A 20,955-nucleotide genomic window follows, 5' to 3' on the forward strand; every position below is an offset into this window, starting at 1 on the left:
TCTTCCTGAAATGCTCCTGCTCAAGACTCTCCCTTTTCTCTTTCATGCCAGGTCCAGACTCCTTTATCTGCCTGTGAAGTCCCTCTGTGATATGTCTCAGCCAAATCTGTAACTAGATTTCCTGTTACTGTTCATCACATACCAACTACTTCCCTATATATCTCCACGTACTCTCGACAATCCTTTACATATCTTGAGGTCCACTTCATCCATCCAAATTCTATACATCTATGAATCCCTTCCCTGATAAATCTAACCCATATTAGTTTGTTTGTTTTTTTTTTTCCTCCTAAGATTCTAGTCATGCTTACATTAGCATCACAGTTTACCCTTTAAATGTTTAACATCTCTATGTCCCTATGTAGTTTTTAAATTTTTTTTTTCAACGTTTATTTTTTTATTTTTGGGACAGAGAGAGACAGAGCATGAACGGGGGAGGGGCAGAGAGAGAGGGAGACACAGAATCGGAAACAGGCTCCAGGCTCTGAGCCATCAGCCCAGAGCCTGATGCGGGGCTCGAACTCACGGACCGCGAGATCGTGACCTGGCTGAAGTCGGACGCTTAACCGACTGCGCCACCCAGGCACCCCCCTATGTAGTTTTTAAAAGTACCTAACACACATTTCTTTTAGCCTTCTAACAATCCTGTGCAGTTGGACATGAATTAATTATTCATTCATTGGAGAAATGTTCATTGAACATTCACTGTGTGCCACTGCCCTGGGTAGGCATAAAGGATATAATAGCAAAAAAGAAGAACCAATGTTCAAAGTACTTACAGGACAGAAACAGAGTCTAATCAGATAATCAGGCAGTAAATGTAAGATTACAACAATAACAATTGCTAACATCTACTGGACATTTATTATGTGGCTGGCACTGTTCTGAGTCTTTTACAGACTCATTTAATTTTCTCAACCACCCTGGGAAGAAAGTACTATTGTTCCATTTTGCATGTAAGGAAAATAACAGTTGTGGTACATGAAAGTATGTGATGCCTCAGTTTCCACGTGCATTCAATGGAGTTGTTATGATAAATAAATTCTTATTGGTAGAGCCCTTAGATCAGTGTCCAATTTGTATTAAACATGACTATTAGCTATGATGATGATGGCAGTGAGAGATTAAAAGAGGGAATCCTATCAGAGACATTAAAGAGAGCTGTAATCTAAAGGACAGGTAGGTGTGAATGAGACCAAGTGGATGGTTGGGGGAGGGAGGTGCTCCAAGCATAGGTTACAGCACATGCAAAGGCTCTGTGTGGGGAGAAACCTAGAAGACCCGTGTGGCTGAAGGTGGGATGGGGACATGGTATCAGGTGAGGGTGAAGTTAGATAGCTGCTAGATTCTGCAAGGACCTGGCCCTATTAAAGACTTCAGTCTTTAAAAGTCACTGAAGGCTCTTTAACAGGGGGCTTATATGATCAAACATGCATTTTATAAGATTATTTTGCTGTAAGAAGAAAGGATTGGGAGTGGATTGAAGTAGATGATTAAGAAGTTTTACAGTAATACAGGGGAGAAAATATGGTAGCTTAGACAAGACGACTAAAAGTGGAGTTGGAGAGAAGTAGACGGATTTAATATAAAAAGAATCTGGTGATGGATTCGAGAGAGTAGAGGCAAGACATTAGGGAAATGCCTAGGTATTTAGAACCCCTGGAAAAAGCTAAGTTTTGAGGAGGAAACCATGAGTTCAGTTACATACATATTGAATTTGAGGTACCTCTGAGACTTCCAATAAAAATTGATAGTAGCCTGAGCTCAGACGCACGATCAAGGCTGGAGTTGTTGACATGAGGTGGTGGTAAAGTCTTAGGCATGGACAAGAATATTCAGGAGTGATACCAAGTGGGAAGAAGAGAGAAGGCTTAGTATTGAGACGTTTGGGTTTAATGCCTGGGTAGAGAAGGATATACTTGCAAGGAGGATATACTAGCCAGAAGTATAAAAAAAAAAAAGTGGAGGAGTATTGTTATGGAACCTGGGACAAAACAGCATTTCAAGGAGAGAATGATCGATTGTGTCAATTGTTGGTGAAAAGTCAACAAGATGACTGAAAAATGTTGGATTTGTTGACACCAATGCTTCACTAGTGAGACACCCAGGATCTCAATCAGAGCTCCTTCAGGGGTATGATAATGTGCGACCCAAATGGCTGAACAGTGAGTGGAAGGAAGGAAAATGGAGGCAGTTAGATGAGAAACTAGAAAGGAAATTAGGATCCAGGAAGGTTTTGTTATTGTTGTTGTTGTTGTCGTCGTCGTCGTTGTTGTTTTAAATGTTTATTTATTTTTGACAGAGACAGAGTGCAAGTTGGGGAGAGACAGAGAGAGAGGGAGAGACAGAATCTGAAGCAGACTCCAGGCTCTGAGCTGTCAGCACAGAGCTCAATGCAGGGCTTCTACCCAGAAGCAGTGAGATCATGACCTGAGCTGAAGTCCAACGCCCAACCAACTGAGCCACCCAGGTGCCCCCTTTGTTTTTTAATGGGGAAAAAAAAAAGGTTGAGAATGTTTAAAAAACATTGTGAAGGACCCTGTTCAGAGGGAAAAATTGAAAAAGATACACAGATGAAACCAGACTGTGCAGTCTACAAGGAGGAGTTCTGAGGAAGCAGGGCAGAAGAGATACAAAGCACAGGAAAAGAATTTGGCCCTAGTTAGAAGGAAGGACTGCTCCTTCACTGATGTAGGAGAGAGAGAAGACAGGATGGGTACAGGTGAAGGTAGGATTATAAGATTATAGGAAGAAGATGGGGAGTGCCCATGTGATAGTTTCTACTTTTTTCTGTCAAGGAAGACGGTCATCTACTGAGAATATAGGGCAAGAAGGGGGGAACCAAAGTTTGATGAGAGAGGAAATGATTGAATTAACAGAAAACAGGAGAGCAAGATGACCCAACCCGAATGATGTTTAGGGCTCATTTGGACATTCTCTGGAACCAATAAGCAGTATATAAACTGCCCATAACCAGGGCCATAAAGAAAACAGTTCATTTAGGTTTGGGATTTTCCAGGTAGATGAACCGAAAAAAGAAAAAAAAAAGAGGAACAATGGAGTTTAGGGTTGTTTAGGTTGACAAAACAGTGAAATTATAGATTATGGAATCTAACCTAGATCAGGTGGGAGAATAAGAGGGGCGCTTGAGTGGCTCAATCCATTGAGCATCCGACTCTTGATTTCTGTTCAGGTCATGATCTCATGGTTCATGGGTTCCAGCCCAGCCCCCACAGGCCCCTCTCTCTCTCTCTGTCTCTCTGTCTCTGTCTCTGTCTCTGTCTCTCTCTCTCTCTCTCAAATAAATAAACTTTAAAAGTGAAGGAGGGAGGGGCACCTGGGTGGCTCAGTCGGTTAAGCGTCTGACTTCGGCTCAGGTCATGATCTTGAGGTTTGTGAGTTCAAGCCCCGTGTCAGGCTCTGTGCTGACAGCTCAGAGCCTGGAGCCTGCTTCGGATTCTGTGTCTCCCTCTCTCTCTGCCCCTCCCCTGTTCACACTCTGTCTCTCAATAATAAATAAACGTTAAAAATTTTTTTTTAATAAAAAAAAGTGAAGGAGGGAGAACAAGAAAGGGATTGAAAGAAAGCTGATGAGGGTGAATGAATGAAGGTGCCAATGAGGTTGAAAAAAGCTGTAGGAGTAGTTAACAGACAATTTGGAAGATGTTTGAATTAGTGATTCTGAAACTGACACAGTTATGATGACAGGGTCCAAAGGGTGATGGAAGGAGTAGGTGACTCCTGTGAAGTCAAGGAAAAGGATATTGAGATCAAAGAAATGAGTGGCCAAGACCCTAGTGGACAGATCATCTTGTTGATTGTTGAAGTCACCCAGGATAATGACAGGGCTTATGGTAGAGGGAAATAATTGGCCAAAGTCTTTGCTTGACTGAAGGGGGAGTTACATGAATACAGCAGATAAGGAGAAGAGAAAAAGAATTAAGCAGGTGAGTGGCATGGGCCTCAGAGAAGCTGGCTGTTCTTTTTCTTTTTAAGCAAAGTGTAAGAATAATAGCCAGAATATAGCAATAAGAAGCAAAACAACAACAATCCCACCTCTGTTAAAGGAAAATTTTTAAAAACTGTAAAAAAATTAAAATCATGGGATACCTGGGTGGCTCAGTCAGTTGAGTGTCTGATTCTGGATTTCAGCTCAGGTCATGACCCAGAGTCATGGGATCAAGTCCCAAGTTGGATTCTGCCCTGAAGATAGAGCCTTCTTGGGATTCTCTCTTTCTCCCTCTGCCCCTCTCCTCTGCTCAAGTGTGCTCTCTCTCTCTCAAAAGAAAAGAAATCTTTAAAAAAATTAAAATCATGACTTATACAGATATAAAATGAAATGTGTTAAAGGTTTTAACCACTATTAATAAGTTAACCAGTGAGATGTCCAAAGGTGAATCCACATTTATAGGTCAGGAAAATTGAAATGAACTTGAAAAGAAAGCAAAATTGACTTCTACCCATATTGGAGGAGGCTAGTCCACTAAATTTCCACTGGACAGAATTTATTTCATGTCTATAGACAAGAATTATTATGCATTACTATTAGTTCTCTACAGTTTACAGAGTTGTAAAATACCTCAAAAGCAACAAAAAGCTAGGGGCACCTGGATGGCTCAGGCAGTTAAGTGTCTGACTTCAGCTCAGGTCATGATCTTGAGGTTCGTGGGTCGACCCCCAAGTTGGACTCTATGCTGACAGCTCAGAGCCTGGAGTCTGCTTTAGATTCTGTTGTCTCCCTCTCTCTCTGCCCCTCCCAAATTTGTGTTGTCTCTCTCTTTCTTTCTCAGAAATAAATAAACATATTTAAAAAATTTTAAGCAATACAAGGCTAGAATCAGATAACCTGAAGAGTGCATAGTTTTCCATTGGAAACACCGGTTATAGTTTTTGCTTATATCAAATTCTGTCTATAAACAGCACCATTTGGGTGGGGCAACAGGAATATCTGACTGACTGAGAGTCAGCCGGATTTTAATAAAGATAAATGGAAGAGAAAGCTTGACAACACAGGGACTTTTACAGGTTATGGATAATTAGTTCCGGAGAGCATAGTGGAAGGGTTTGGAAGGTAGGATGAGGTTGGGAAAGAGGCAAGGATGTAGAGTAACATAATAAGTAACACAATAAGACATAAGTAAGTAATAAGACATAACATAAGTAACATAAGACTTTCCACCTGTGGTTCCCAATGCAAGAGTGGGTTTGCCCTCTTCCCTTAGGTTGTTGCATAAAACACAGGAACCCAGTTAAATTTGGATTTCCAATAAATAGAGAATAGGATTAAAAAAAATAAGTACCTCCTTTTGTTTTGGTTTTTGCTTTTGTTTTGTTTTGTTTTGTTTTGCTAAATCTGACAACCCTACCCTAAGGGGATTCTTGTCACTGTTTGGGGGAGTTTTAGATTGTCACAACCGATTGTGCGGGGAGTACTATTGGTATTTGGTATTTAGTAGGTTGAAGCCAGGACGCTGTTAAATAACTTACAATGTACAGGAAAGTCCCCACAAAAAGAATTTTCCAGCCCAAATTGTCAGTAGTGCTCAGCTTGAAAAACCTGGTACTTGAATAAATGATCTCCAAATTTTTTATTATCACAAACTCTCAACATGTTATAACATGAACCCACATTATCAATACATTGTATGTGTGTAATAATGCCCTAATTTGTCGTGGACATTTTTAAATCATAAAAATGTTTTAAAATTTAAAAATTAAAGGATAAGATGAAGATGAAAGAAACATAATATTTTAAAATATAAAACTGTTTATTACCTTTTTGCTTCCACGACCTTGTTTTTAAAGTAAACTCAATTTGATTTTAATTCATTTTTGAAATGATGGTTTAATATACTATAATAATATTTTCAAAGTTTGTACCTATTATCTATTACTTGGTTTTAATGGAAATGAAACTCACAAAGATATAAAGGATCCAAATGGAAAAATATTTAGCTGGACTTATTCAAACATGGGAAAAATATTTAGCTGGATTTACTCAAACATGAAAGTAAAAAAATTTTTTTAATGTTTATTTATTGTGAGAGACGGAGAGGGTGAGTAGGGGAGGGGCAGAGAGAGACAGAGAGAGAGAGAGAGAATCCCAAACAGGCTCTGCACAGTCAACACAGAGCCTGATGCAGGGCTGGAACCCACGAACCTTGAAATCATGACCTGAACCAAAACCTAGAGTCAGACACCTAACCAACTGAGCCACCCAAGTACCTGGAACATGAAACTAATTTTTAAGTCCCATTCAATTTTATTCAAGTCCAGCTAGTTTTTATTTTCCAGGATATCAATCAGCTGCATTTGCAAATTGATCAGAAGATGTTATATTTTTACTAAATATATTTAAAATCCACTGGATCTCTATTTTATTTGGAAGATTCTTAAACACAGCAGAAAAGTATTTCCAAAGATTTATGTGTGCAAATATGAGCATTTTTATAAGTGACATACTTCCAACAAGACGCCTGGGTGGCTCAGTCCATAGAACATGTGACTCTTGATCTTGGGGTCCTGAGTTTACACCCTATATTGGGCATAGAGCTTACTTAAAAATAACAATTTTTTTCTGTTTTTTGGCAAAAAACCCACCAAAACGCTTCTTAATATCACTTTTCAAAATATTTATAGTAGCTTTCTTTTTTTTTTTAATTTTTTTTTTCAACGTTTATTTATTTTTGGGACAGAGAGAGACAGAGCATGAACGGGGGAGGGGCAGAGAGAGAGGGAGACACAGAATCGGAAACAGGCTCCAGGCTCTGAGCCATTAGCCCAGAGCCCGACGCGGGGCTCGAACTCACAGACCGCGAGATCGTGACCTGGCTGAAGTCGGACGCTTAACCGACTGCGCCACCCAGGTGCCCCTATAGTAGCTTTCAAAAAGCAATTGTTTTCTCATTCATTACACTATGGACTTTAGCTTGAAGGAACAGTTTCAAAACATGGGGGGTTTTTTGTATTTATAAAATAGCATACTACTCACAGCCACCTTGTTGAAAAAGTCAGCAAAATTTGAATGTCTTGTTTGTTTGTTTGTTTGTTTGTTTGGTTTTTTCAGCTAGAGAGAGAGAGAGCAGGAGCAGGGGACGGGGACAGATGGAGAGAGGGAATCCCAAGGCGGCTCCGTGCTCAGCACAGAGACTCATTCGGAGCTCAGTCCCACAACCCTGGGATCACAACCTGAGCCAAAATCAAGAGTCGGACGCTCAACCAACTGAGCCACCCAGGCACCCCAGAATGTTTCTTTTTGTGAAAGAAAAGTCAGGTATTTATAGGTTCTGACAACTATTTTAATACTTTGACCAGAAATGCCTAGCAAATCTCTGAGTGAAGCCAAATACCTTTGTCATCAGTCCCCATTCCATCATAGACCACTGTATTATAAAGATTCCGCTATTTAAATCTTGTTTCTACAAAAATGAACACACTGATGTCATCTCATAAGCACAAAAAATGTAAGATGGGCGAGCACCACTATCAGTCCATCTGCACTGTGGAACTCCTATCACTCCCTCAAGATTCCAAAATGACTCACAACCAGCTGGCATCCAGACCAAATAAGGATACCAGTGTCCATCTGTATATTGAATAGTAGCAAACCTGAATTTCTTAAATTTTTTTTTTAGATTTAAAATGTGAATAGAAATCTAACATTTTCTTTTAACATTCTGATGGACCATCATGTACACCCTGGATGTGCCCATCCTACTCCACTCTGGGGACAATTACTTTAGAGGATGGGGTAGCTTGGGACCATTTCCACATTATTGCTGAGGAACATGAGGCCTAGACAGGCTGCAGTAAACTGAAGTCAAGAGAAGCCTGGGTTAGAGTTTACTAAAAGGGCTCCATCATTCATCAGCTCTGCAGTCCTGTGCATAGTACATAATCGCAGTCCTTCTGTTTTTACATTTATAAAATAGAATAATATTGTGAAGTGGAGATAATACCTCATGGGGGTTGATGTGAGGATTAAATAAAATAATTTTGTTAATATAACCACAATACCTTTCTTAAACCCTCACAAATTAATCACATTCCCCAAACCCTTGCCCTTAGCCTTGACCTCTATCCTCCATTTATGAGGATCATGGAGGCCGTCAGTTGAGAACTCCTTTAATTTTAAGGCTCCTTATCACAAAACTCCTCTTATCCAAGCACAATGCTTTCACTGTGCTCTGCAACCATCTCATATTATCTCCTCAGGGACCTTGTTCCATCAATTATCCGCTTTTTCGTATGTATTAATCTATTCCATGCTACTGGCCTTTTCCCCTAAGTTGGAAACCATGTCCAAGTGTCTCCCAACACTGAAAAAATGGAAAAAAAATTTTTTAACTTAGGTAATAAGCTAAAATCCACATTTATGCTCTTCCTTTATTTCTGAAAGGACACTATAAATAATAGCTTATTTAGTATTTATAGATCTACTTCACTATTTTAAACTGCATAACAATGTTCCATAGTCAACAAATATTTCTTGAGTGTCTACACTGTTCTATGCACTAAAGATATAGCAGTTAACAAGCTGGAGTGGGAAACAGAAAGTCAGTGAGGTAAACAAGTAAATATATGATATTTTAGATGGTGATAAGTACTTTGAATTTAAATTTTTTTGTTGTTTATTTTTGAGACAGAGAGAGAGAGAAGCAGAGCGCAAGTGGGGGAATGGCAGAGAGAGACACACACACAGAGTCTGAAGCAGGCTCCAGGCTCCAGGCTCCAAGGTGTCACCACAGAGCCTGACTTAGGGCTCAAACTCACGAACTGTGAGATCATGACGTGAGCCGAAGTTGGACACTGAACCAACTGAGCCACTCAGGCATCCCAAGTACTTTGAGTTTTAAATAGAGTGGTCAGAGAAAGCATATCTGGGAAAAGTGACATTGAATAAAGATTAAAAGAAGGTGAAAGAGAAGCCTTTATGAATATGTAGGAGAAGAACATTCAAAGAAAAGGAAATAGCATCTACAAATGTCCTGAGTCAGGAGAATGCTTGCCATTCAGTTATAGTTAACAGTATCCATATATAAGTGATGTTAAGTACTACTCACATTCAGTCAAGGTCCTATCTGAATATACTAAACCAAAAGACTAAATTGTAAAGTTAACAGCAACCAGCAATCCTTATATAAATCAAGAGGAATCAGGAGAGAGATTCTTTTTATGTACACACAGAAAAAGTTACAAGAAAATAGGCATTGCTGTTATTGTGCTCATTTATGTAAGTGGTCACAGGTCCTAGTTGACATTTATAACTGTTGTCTTCCACTATCCATTGATTATTTCCTTTGCCCTCCACTAGAACCTTTGGGTTTTTATCTGGTGGGGTGAACCAAACTTTCATTCCTGAATCTCTCTCAGGGTCCTACTTTTTTCTGACTGCTTTAATTTCCCATCAGTCTTTCCTATTAGATGTGGAAGTGCTCAGAAAATCCCCTGGATTTCAGAGAAACTCTTGGGAAACTGTCCCTATTATGTAGCAGAGACCCAGTTCCCCCTTGGTATTTAGGATCAGTCATCTCACTCAGTGAGTAATCCATTTTTGGCTGTTGGTCCCATGGCATGAAGAGCCCAAAATGGCTAGATGACATCTCAACTTCCCATTCAATGGAACTATTATTGTGTTTGTGGTAGAAGCATTTCCCTGTTGGAACTGAGGCTTCCAAACCAACAGAACTCAAAGTTGAAGAAATGGGAAGTAAAAATTCTGGAAGTAGATTATTAGGTGTAAGAATGGGAAAAGCCACTTCTATTTCCCACCTTTGATTTGTGGATCTGTTCATTCTGGCTATAGAAGAGACAGCATTATACATTGAAGGATGTGTTAATTTTGGAAGATAATCCCAATCTTTCAAGATGTCCTCTCCGCACTGATATTGGCATTGAAACCAAGCCATCACTAGGTTGTTCGGACATTCCATCAGACTAGCTGCTTCTGGATAATGGGGTATGTGGAAAGATCAATGAATTCCATAGACAAGAGCCCATTACCATGCTTCTTTTTTGGTGAAATGTGTTTCCTGATTAGAAGCAATGCCATATAAAACACCATTATAGTAAATACGGCATTCTGTTTAAATCCATGGATGATGGTGGTGCTGGCCGAAGTACCATATGAGCAGGGAAGATACAATCCATACCCATAATATACATCTATTTCAGTAAGGACAGATTGCTGTTACCTCTGTGATATAAGGAGTCCAGTGTAATCAATTTGCTACTAATTGGCTGACTGCTGCCCCAGGGAATGTCATACTGGGGTCTAGCCTAAGTCTTTATTGCAAGTATGTGAGGCTTCCTAGGGGCTTAGCCAGGTCAGACTTATTAAGGGGAAGCTGATGTTGTTGAATCCATGCATAGTCTTTATCCCTGTAACATGGCCATGTTGTACTTGAGCTCCTTGAACAAACACTGCTATGTCTGGAAAAAGGTAGAGTGACATTTATACTATGTGTCCTCTTGTCCGTCTGATTGAGAGCCTGCCCTGCAATAGATGACCTTTTGAGAGCATTTTTATTGAACTCAAATATCGTTACAGCTTGCCCATTGGAAAGGTCCATTCACATACCTCTTCCCCACACCTTCTTTCTAATTATCTTCAAAGGCCCCTATTCTCTCCTAAGCGTGCAATGAAATCATTAGCAACTACCAGTTAATTAATCAGTATATATCTGTTCTTGTGGCCAGTTCACCATCCAGATAGAGTGGACAACCAAATGTATTTTTTGGAGATCTACCCACTGAGAGGATTTTGCTTCACCACTATCTTTCGAGGATTTTCCAGTTGAGGGTTGTAATGCTACAGCAGTATCTCCAATTGGGTGCAGAAGTATCTGAAAACCAGGCATGACACAGGTAACTTACATTGGTTGATTTTCAAATGTTAAATCAACTTTCAGTTCCTCAAATAGTTTTTATCTTTTCTTGATCATTCTGACTGGAGGCTTGTGGGTTTTATTAATTCAAAAAAGCAAGCTTTTGTTTGCATTGTTTATTGCTATTTTTGTCTATTTTCTATTTTGTTGATTTCTGCTTTTATCTTGATTATTTCCTTCTATTTCCATTGGGCTTAATTTGCTCTTATTTTCTAATTCCTTAAGGTGAAAATGTGGATTGTTGATTTTAGATCTTCTTTTAATATATAAACATTTAAAGCTATAAATTTCCCTGGAAGCACTGCTTTATCTGTATCCCATAAATATCAAAATGTTTTCGTTAACATCCATTTAAAAATATCATCTTTAAAAATTTTTTTTTAATTTTTTAATGTTAATTCATTTTTGAGAGAGAGAAAGAGACAGAGTATGCATGGGGGAGGGGCAGAGAGAGAAGGAGACACAGAATCTGAAGCAGGCTCCAGGCTCCGAGCTGTCAGCACAGAGCCCCACATGGGGCTCAAACTCACCAACTGTGAGATCATGACCTGAGTCTAAGTCAGACGCTTAACCGACTAAGCCACCCAGGCGCCCCTACAAATATCTTCTAATTTCTCTTTATTTTTTGACTTGTGGATTATTTAGAAGTATGTATACTGATTTCCAAATATTTTTAGTTTTCTTAGAATCTTGTTATTTATAACTAATCCCAGTGTCAGAGAAACTTTCTTTTAAATTGTCAATGTTTAAAAATTTATCAGTACTTGTTCTTTGGCTTCACATATAGTCTATCCTGATGAATATGCCATTTGCCCTTGAAAAGAATGTGTATAGTTGTTGGGCATTGAGTTCTATTAATGTCAATTAGGACAAAGTAGTTAATCGTGTTGTTCAGTTCTTATATGTCTTTGATGGTTTTCTACCTGGTTGGATTGTCAGGTTAAAGACTATAAAAGAAAATTCACCTCATGTCATTACTTGTAAGTGTTGACTCCCTGTCAGAATCTACCTGCTTTTGTTCACTCTCCAGTGCCTTCAGGGAGGTGTCTTTATGGTGTGTTTTGTCCAGAGTTTATGTCTCGTCCAGCACAGGGTCTTACTAGAAATACCATAAGTGGGTAATTCCAATAACATTTTATTAAGCTATCCATTTAACTTAGGACACCAAGATCAATCACCCACTGCCAAAGATTCTTACATATCAAAACTTTCTGAACACCATTTCATTTCTGCTACTTCTTATGATAATTGTGCCTACATTGGTTTTTTTTTATTTTTACCTGTTAAATAAGCTTTTCATTTTAGAATATTTTAGATTTATAAAAAACTTGTGAAGATAGAATAAAGAGTTCCCATATATCCCCTGCCCAACTTCCCCTATTATTAACATCTTATCTTAGTATGGTACCTTTGTATAATTAATGAACCCATATCATTACATTGTTATTAATTAAAGCCCATACTTCATTTAGATTACTTTAACTTTTACCCGATAATCCTTTTTGTGTTCTAGGATCTTATCAGGGATACCACTTTACATTTAGTTGACATGTCTCCTTAGGTTCCTCTTGGCTGGGACTTTTCCTTGTCTTTGATGACCTTGACAGTTTTGAAGAGTACTAATCAAGTATTTTGTCACTCAATAGGGATTTGTCTGATGTTTATCTCATGATTAGACTGGGGTTGCCTGGCTGGCTTAGTTGGTAGGACATCTGACTCTTGACCTCAAGGTCATGAGTTCAAGACCCACAGTTAGGTGTAGAGATTCTTAAAAAAGAGAGAGAGAGAGAGAGATGAGGGACAGAAGCAAAAAAGCCTGGGGCTATGTGTTTTGGGAGGAAGGCCACAGAGTGCCATTTTCATCAAATTATATCAAGGATATTGCTATGGACTGGATTGTGTCCTTCCTTAGCCCCACAAATTCATATGTTGAGCCCTAGGCCCCAATTTGACCCTATTTGGAGATAGGGCCGTTAGGCTGTAATTAAGATTAAATGAAGTAGTAAGGGTGGGGACTTGATCCAATAGGATTAGTGTCCTTATACAAGAGACACCAGAGATCTCCCTCACCCTCCATCACCTGAGGACATGGTGAGAAATGGGCCATCTACAAGCTAGGAAAAGAGTTTTCAACAGAAACAGAATTAGCATCACCTTGGTCTGGGATTTCTCAGCCTCTAGAACTATGAGAAATAAATTTCTGTTCTTGAAGCCACCCAGTCTGTGGCATTTTGTTATGGCAGTCCTAGTTTTTTTAGGCAGTCCATACATAAGACTTATAGCCTTGATAATGTGGCTAAGGTAGTTTTGTCAGATTTCTTCAGTGTAAAGTTACTCTTTGGGCACCAACCCAGATGTCATCATTCCAGTTTCAGTGTCATCCCCTTCCCCATCATTGCCTGATCTTTCACTAGAGAGTTCTGGCATGGCTATGAAGTCAACTTATGTTGTAATTCTGAAATCTGCACAATTAAATTCTATGTTTGATTTTCAGCAATATTAGTTTGTAAGTATAAAAAATAAGCGATTCTTTAGGACTGCCAAAGAAGCTTTCTCTGTCACTTGAACTGAATGTTTAATGACTTGACCTTTTCCATTTCTTCTTTTTTTCTTTTTTTAATTTTTTTTTTTAACGTTTATTTATTTTTGAGACAGAGAGAGACAGAGCATGAACGGGGAAGGGGCAGAGAGAGAGGGAGACACAGAATGGGAAGCAGGCTCCAGGCTCTGAGCCATCAACCCAGAGCCCGACACGGGGCTCGAACTCACGGACCATGAGATCGTGACCTGGCTGAAGTCGGACGCTTAACCGACTGAGCCACCCAGGCGCCCCGACCTTTTCCAATTCTTATATGAGTTCTTTGTGGGGAGCAAATGAAGCCACTCCCAACATAGAGTTGTTACTGTCTACATTACCATCAAACAGTCATACGTGACTTCAAAGCGTTTGCTTTAGTGGGCACTCCAACACAAATGACTAAAGGTGATAAGTTGATCATTTATGATGCCACTACATCCCATTTCCCACTGACAACTTGCTCAACATTGCATTTGAATTTCAGGATATAAACAAATCAACCCCAAATCCTATAGCTGAAAGTCAGCCTCCTAGAACTATTCTTGGGACCATTTTCTGTATTAGTCAGTGTTCAACAAACTACAGCAGTTACCTTAACTAAGAAAATTCATATAAACAGTTATTGGAGATATTATAGGCATTGGAGAATTGAAAAGAGAAAGTGGGACTAAGAAGTAGTAACTGCAAGAAGTAGATGGGGAAATAAAGAGTCAAGGTTGGGATCGTTGGGATTAAACACTTGAAGGAGGGGCCCTCGGGAGCTGGAACCCAGACCTTAAAAACACGCTACCTGACTTATACTGGTAGCTCAGTAGCTCAGCGGTGGGCCTCTTTGTGACTCAGACCTCTGAGGGGGTTGCTGCCTAGCTGGTACTGGTCCCTCTGAGGAATGTGATAAGGCTAGTTCTGGGAGTATGGAAAGGAGTCCAGGACTGCTGCTGGCATGTGACTGGATAGAAACAAAAAGCGAACAGGAAGGAGCAGCAGTCCCTTCTCCCTTCTTCCTGCCTCTCATCTCCCACTATTGACTATTGGCAGGAGCTAACAGAGAGCCAGTCTGGTGAAGGAAAAGTGTGAAACGCAAAGACCCAGCCTCAGCACCACAAAACTAAGCATAAACGGCTTGAAGCTGAGGAACAGCTTCTTTATTACCAGTACAGTTAGACAATCATTGCTCAAATTATATACAAAAAGATGAAGGGGAGGCAGGAGTCTAGGACATTTCACCGATTTCTAGTGTTCGTAACTGAATGAATAGTGGAGAAAGGTAGAATAAATGTGGAGTTGAGAGTTAGAAAGGAGCTAGTTTGCGGCACGTGAAAAGATCTGCTGGGGTTGATAAATTTAGTTTGAGAAGCCTGGAGTCTAATATAGTACAATTCTAAGTGTAGTCTTTGGACTAGCTGGTCTGTAATGTAAACAAAAAAAAATTGCAGTAAAGTATGTATAACTTAAAATCTATCACTTTAATCATTTTACAACTGTGGTAAAAAAAAAAAATATATATATATATACATATACATATATAATTTAAAATTTACCATTTTAACCATTTTTTAATGTACAATTCCATGGCATTAAGTATATTTACATTGTTTTGTAACTATTACCACCATCCATCTCCAGATTTTTTCCATCATCCCAAACTGAAACTCCGTGCCCAATAAACAGTAACTTCCCATTCCTCTCTCCCCCCAGCTCCTGGTCACCACTATTCCACTCTAGTCTCTATGAATTTGACTCTTCTAGCAACCTCATGTAAGTGGTATCATGCATTATTTGTCCTTTTGTGTCTGGCTTATTTCACTCAGCATAAATACCTTCAAGGTTCACTCCTGTTGTAGCATGTATTATAATTTAATTCCTTTTTAAAGCTGGAAAACATTTCACTTTCTGCAATTTGGGGGGTTTTTTTAAATGCATTTTTATTTATTTTTAAAGTAGACTCTACTCCCAATGTGGAGCTGGAACTCATGACTCTGAGATCAAGAGTCACATGCTCTACTGACTGAGCCAGCTAGGTACTCTGCAATTGGCTTTTATCAGTCCTCAATAAGATAAAAGTTTGTTCCAGAATGTGAAGTATCTATGTCAGCAAGCACAGTTTTGTAGGAAGAATTTTTCAGTGAAGGAAACAGTATGGTGATTTACATTTTGGAGCAAGGTCCCTTTTTCATTGCTTTGAGTAGCACTGGGAGTAGGTATTTAGAGAGAGCTTTTTTTTTTTTTTTTTTTTTTTTTTTTTTCAACGTTTATTTATTTTTGGGACAGAGAGAGAGACAGAGCATGAACGGGGGAGGGGCAGAGAGAGAGGGAGACACAGAATCGGAAACAGGCTCCAGGCTCTGAGCTAGCTGTCAGCACAGAGCCCGATGCGGGGCTCGAACTCCCGGACCGCGAGATCGTGACCTGGCTGAAGTCGGACGCTTAACCGACTGCGCCACCCAGGCGCCCCTAGAGAGAGCTTTTGACTGGAGATTCAGAAAACATTATCGTGTAAAAAAAAATTCAAACTAGAACCAGAATGCATTTTTTTCATGTTGTAATTTACGTCTGCCTTCGAGGGAGAAATGAGAATTTCTGATAAAATGCCTACACAAAATCCTAATAAAACTAAAGGGATTAAAACTTCCAAGAAGCCAGTTATGCACCCAGTCACCTTTCAGTTCAGAGTGTAGTGAATTTCACCAAATATTCTTTTTTTTCTTGTAACTAATCTAAAGTGATTTTTTCTTTTTTTCTTTTTCTTTCTTTCCTTCCTTCTCTCTTTCTCTCTTCCTCATTCTTTCTTTTCTTTCTTTCTTTCGAAAGATTTTATTTTTAAATAATCTCTACACCCAGTGTGGGGCTTGAACTCACAACCCAGAGATTAAGAGTTGCATGCTCCATGGACTGGAAACAGCCAGCCATCCCTAAAATGATTTTTCTAACCAATCTCTTTTCCTCCCAAATATCCCTACCAAAAATAAATCTTTGAATTGGACTTCTCTTTTTTTTTAATGTTTATTTATTTTTTGACAGAGACAGAGTGTGAGCAGGGGAGGGGCAGAGAGAGAGGGAGACTGAGAATCTGAAACAGGCTCCAGGCTCTGAGCTGTCAGTACAGAGCCCAATGCAGAGCTCGAATTCACAAACCGTGGGATCATGACCTGAGCTGAAGTTGGATGCTTAACTGACTGAGCTACCCAGGCACCCCTGAACTGGATTCTTTTCTTTCTTTCTTTCTTTCTTTCTTTCTTTCTTTCTTTCTTTCTTTCTTTCTTTCCTTTCTTTCTTTCTTTCTTTCTTTCTTTTTCTTTCTATTTATTTACATGTTTATTATTTTTTTAAATTTACATCCAAGTTAGTTAGCATATAGTGCAATAATGATTTCAGAAGTAGAATCCAGTGATTCATCCCCTACACATAACACCCAGTGCTCATCCCAACAAGTGTCCTCCTCAATGCCCCTTGCCCATTTAGCCCATCCCCCACCCACAACCCTCCAGCAACCCTCAGTTTGTTCTCTTATGTTTTGTCCCCTCCCTGTTTTTATATTATTTTTGCTTTTCTTCCCTTTTGTTCATCTGTTTTGTATCTTAAATTCCACATATGAGTGAAGTCATTCTGTGACTAATTTCCATAATACACTCTAGTTCCATCCATGTTGTTGCAAATGGCAAGATTTCATTCTTTCTAAATGCCGAATAATATTCCATTGTATATATAGACCACATCTTCTTTATCCATTCATCCACCAATGGACATTTGGGCTCTTTTCATACTTTGGCTATTGTCGATAGCATTTCTATAAACATTGGGGGGGGTGTGCCCCTTCGAAACAGCATACCTGTATCCTTTGGATAAATACCTAGTAGTGCAATATCTGGGTCATAGGGTAGTTCTATTTTTAATTTTTTTAGGAACCTCCATATGGTTTTCCAGAGTGGCTGCATCAGTTTGCATTCCCACTGAATTGGACTTCTTAAAGGATAATAGTAAAAAAAAAAAAAAAAAAGAAAAGAAAAAAGAAAAGAAAAGAAAATTATGAATCAGATGCAGTTATGAAATAAATACATGTCAAAGATTTGACTTAACTCATTATTTAATGAAGGATCTGGAAAAGATGTTACAATCAGTTCAAAGGAAAACCCAAAGACCAAATATCTAAGCCTATCAAAAACGTTGACATACATTTTCTCAATACACACAAAGCTGGCTTATTAAGAGGTGTGGGGGAGTGGGGTTGTCAATAGAAGCTTCACCTAACAGCATTTATTTGCACATCTAAAGACAATAATTATTTGCATTATTATCAGCTTTCTACAAATTAACATATATCTCTTCAGCAGTGTAAAACAGCTCAAAAACTATAGAAGGCAGAAACCCCATAGAATCTGATAAGTGGGAAGGGTATGCTTAGAACAATGCAGTTTTCTATTTCCCGATAATCTTTTCGCCCATTTAGAAGTATCCTACTATTGGCCTTCTTCGTTGTTGTAAGATACTAAAGAAAGTTTAATGTATGCTCATAACAAAATTATCTGTAAATTTTTCGTATACACTTGGCTTCTAACGTTGGCTGCTGATGTGGGAAAGTGAGGCAGGAATCTTGAAAGTATGAAAGTAAGTAATTTTCACTGAATCCTCATGTTTTTAGTATGACACCCCATTCTTTTTGTTGTTGTTAATTTTTTTTTAAGTTTATCTTTTTATTTTGAGGAAAAGAGCAAGCAGGGTAGGGGCAGAGAGAGAGAGGGGGAGACAGAGAATCCCAAGCAGGTTCCACACTGTCAGTGCAGAGCCTGATGTGGGGCTCGATCTCATGAACCAGGAAGTCATGACCTGAGCTCAAATCAAGAGTCGGATGCTCAACTGACTGTGCCACCCAGGTTCCCTAGTTCCCAGGTTCCCTAGTATGGCACCCTGATTCTTAACTAGACAAGGTATCTTCTACTTTATTGTCTCCAGGGAATCAATCCTAAACCTTCTGCAGGGTTGGCAGCTAGGAAGGAAATCAGGTGGTCCAACTGCTTCTGAAATAGACTTTTAACCAGTTATTCTGCTTTTCGTCCCAACTTTACCCCTGCTTCTTGAGGTACCTGGTGCTTTCAATTCTTGAGGCTTTTGGTGGTTTTGTAGGGCAAACCAGGCTTGCTTTTGGCCTGTCTTTTGATAGATGAAGAAGAGTCTGCTAAGTCAGTTCCCACTATCCGTCTGCTTTCCAGCTTCCAAAATGTTAGTGATTTTATCTCCTGTTCTCTAAGAGACTGACTATACAAACAGAAAATAGCCAGGTCTCATATGACAGTAGAACTCTGACCCATGACTTCTACAGCAACCACCAGCCTAGGAAGCCAAACCACAGCTTCTGAGTCAAACAGCCCAGAATGGTTAGAGCTTGTTGATGGGTCTGCTTCTTTATATTTTGCCCCTACTTCCAACACAGGACCAACCAGAGAAAGCCAAACCAATCACATAAGAAGCCTGGCTTCTAGTCAGCCCATCTCCAGTTTCCCCATTACAATGGCCGCCAACCATATCTGAAGCTGCCCCTGTTTTCATTATAAAAGTTTCCCACTTGTCTGCCTGCCTTTGAGTCTTTGCCAAATGCGAGTGATGGTGGCCAACTCTCTGCTAGATTTACTCTCATTTTGGTCGTCTGCTTCTTCTATATCTTTTTTACCTTTAAGTTTTGTTTTTTCCCCGTTTTTACTTATTTTTTTATTTTTTTAAATTTTTAAATATTTATTTATTTTTGAGAGAAAGAGAGAGCACGAGCTGCGGAGGAGCAGAGAGAGAGAGGGAGACACAGAATCCCAAGCAGGGTCCAGGCTCTGAGCTGTCAGCACAGAGCCCGATGCGGGGCTTGAACCCATGAACCATGAGATCATGACTTGAGCTGAAGTTGGACACTTAACCGACTGAGCCACCCGGGCGCCCCTTGTTTTCAAAGAGAGATTTCAGTAGGAAGTAGAGTTACGTGTGGCTCACTCCATCATCTTAAACTGGCATTCTCTTTGTGTGTGTTTGTGTGTTTGTGTGTGTGTGTGTGTGTGTGTGTGTGTGTGTCTGTGTCTGTGTTTCTGACTTAGATGTCAGGAATCCACTTTTACCCTCCAGCTTCAGAAGGCCCACACATAACATTTGCTTTTCTTCTTGCAAACATGGATACAAAATTCAACACCCATTCAAAGTCCTCCAAAGAATCTACTGGAACTAAAACATTAGAGGATGATACACAATTGACTTTCCTGAGCCTTACCTATGAGAGATAGAGGATGAGGTTACATTATGTGTACACATCCCACACCAAAGAACTTAAACTCAACTCCCCAAATGCTTTAAACGTTTCTTTCTCCCTCAAAGTCTCTCCTCTGAGATGTCTTTCTCTTTCTCCCAGGAAGCTGGGAGCCTTGCTGACTCCTCCCTTTATCTCTGATTGCTCCCTGAATTTTCTAATTCCTCACCCTTTTACCCTAGGAAGCAGTTCAGCTCAACCTCCATGAGCACCACTCACTACAAAACAAAAGGAATGCTGATTCACCAGCCTTTCAACCCCTATTGTTAGGTGAACTTGTCCCATGGCAGTGAGAGTCTCACCCTCATTTCATTTCATTTAAAAAATATATTTATTTATTTTGAAAGAGAGAGAGCCCGAGCACAAGGAGGGGTGCAGACAGAGAGAGGGAGAGAAGACAATCCCAAGCAGGCTCTGTGGTGACAGCTTGGGGTGCTATCACACAAACTGTGAGATCATCACCTGAGCCAAAATCAAAAGTTGGACACTTAGGGATGCCTTGGTGGCTCAGTCAGTTAAGCATCTGACTTCAGCTCAGGTCAGGATCTCATGGTTCGATCTCATGGTTCGTGAGTTCGAGCCCTGCTTCGGGCTCTGTGCTGACAGGCTCAGAGTCTGGAGCCTGCTTCAGATTCTGTGTCTCCATCTCTCTCTGCCCCTCTCCCACTTGCACTCTGTCTCTCTCTCTCTCAAAAATAAATGAGCATTAAAATAATAATAATAAAAAAAGAGTTGGATGCTTAACTGACTGATACACCAGGTGCCCCAGTCTTACCCTTATTTTAAAGGGTCTTCATGAATTTCTTCTTTTCCAATAAGTAGTTTCAGTCTAGCTCTTTAGAAGAGAGAAAAAAGTTCCATATATCTCTAAACCACCAAAAAAAGGATACCTTTTCTCATTTGATAACAAATCGTCTTTTTGTCTTTCCAACTAGCTTGTAAGCTTCTTGAGTGCATAGCTACACATTTTTATAATCTGTATAGTACCTAATAATATTACAAAAGTTTATAGAAGGGATCAGTGGACAGAAAGGATAGATAGAATTTTGATGGAAGGAAATAGGATTTTCAGAAAGAGCCTCTTTAGTGGTTCCTCTAAGCTTTGACCTTTATCTCCAACACACTAAACAAATCCAATAAAGGTGTTTTGTTTTCACCTTTATTGTGTATCTTCAAGGCTGGGCCCTGTATTCAACAGGGTTTTTGTTTGT

General features: G+C 39.6%; 1 protein-coding gene across 1 annotated transcript in view; it reads left to right on the plus strand.

Annotated features, from left to right (window-relative positions):
- The window catches only part of EXD2 (exonuclease 3'-5' domain containing 2), an 88,515-nt gene that overhangs the window by 6,845 nt on the left and 60,715 nt on the right, over positions 1 to 20,955 (plus strand). The window contains exons 2-3 of the mRNA XM_045448112.1: positions 10,699 to 10,866; positions 15,163 to 15,222. The gene's annotated coding sequence lies outside the window, so the exon portion shown is untranslated. The remainder of the gene's footprint in view (positions 1 to 10,698; positions 10,867 to 15,162; positions 15,223 to 20,955) is intronic.

The sequence above is a fragment of the Leopardus geoffroyi genome, chromosome B3, assembly GCF_018350155.1.
Source record: "Leopardus geoffroyi isolate Oge1 chromosome B3, O.geoffroyi_Oge1_pat1.0, whole genome shotgun sequence".
In the NCBI taxonomy this organism is placed as follows: Eukaryota; Metazoa; Chordata; class Mammalia; order Carnivora; family Felidae; genus Leopardus; species Leopardus geoffroyi.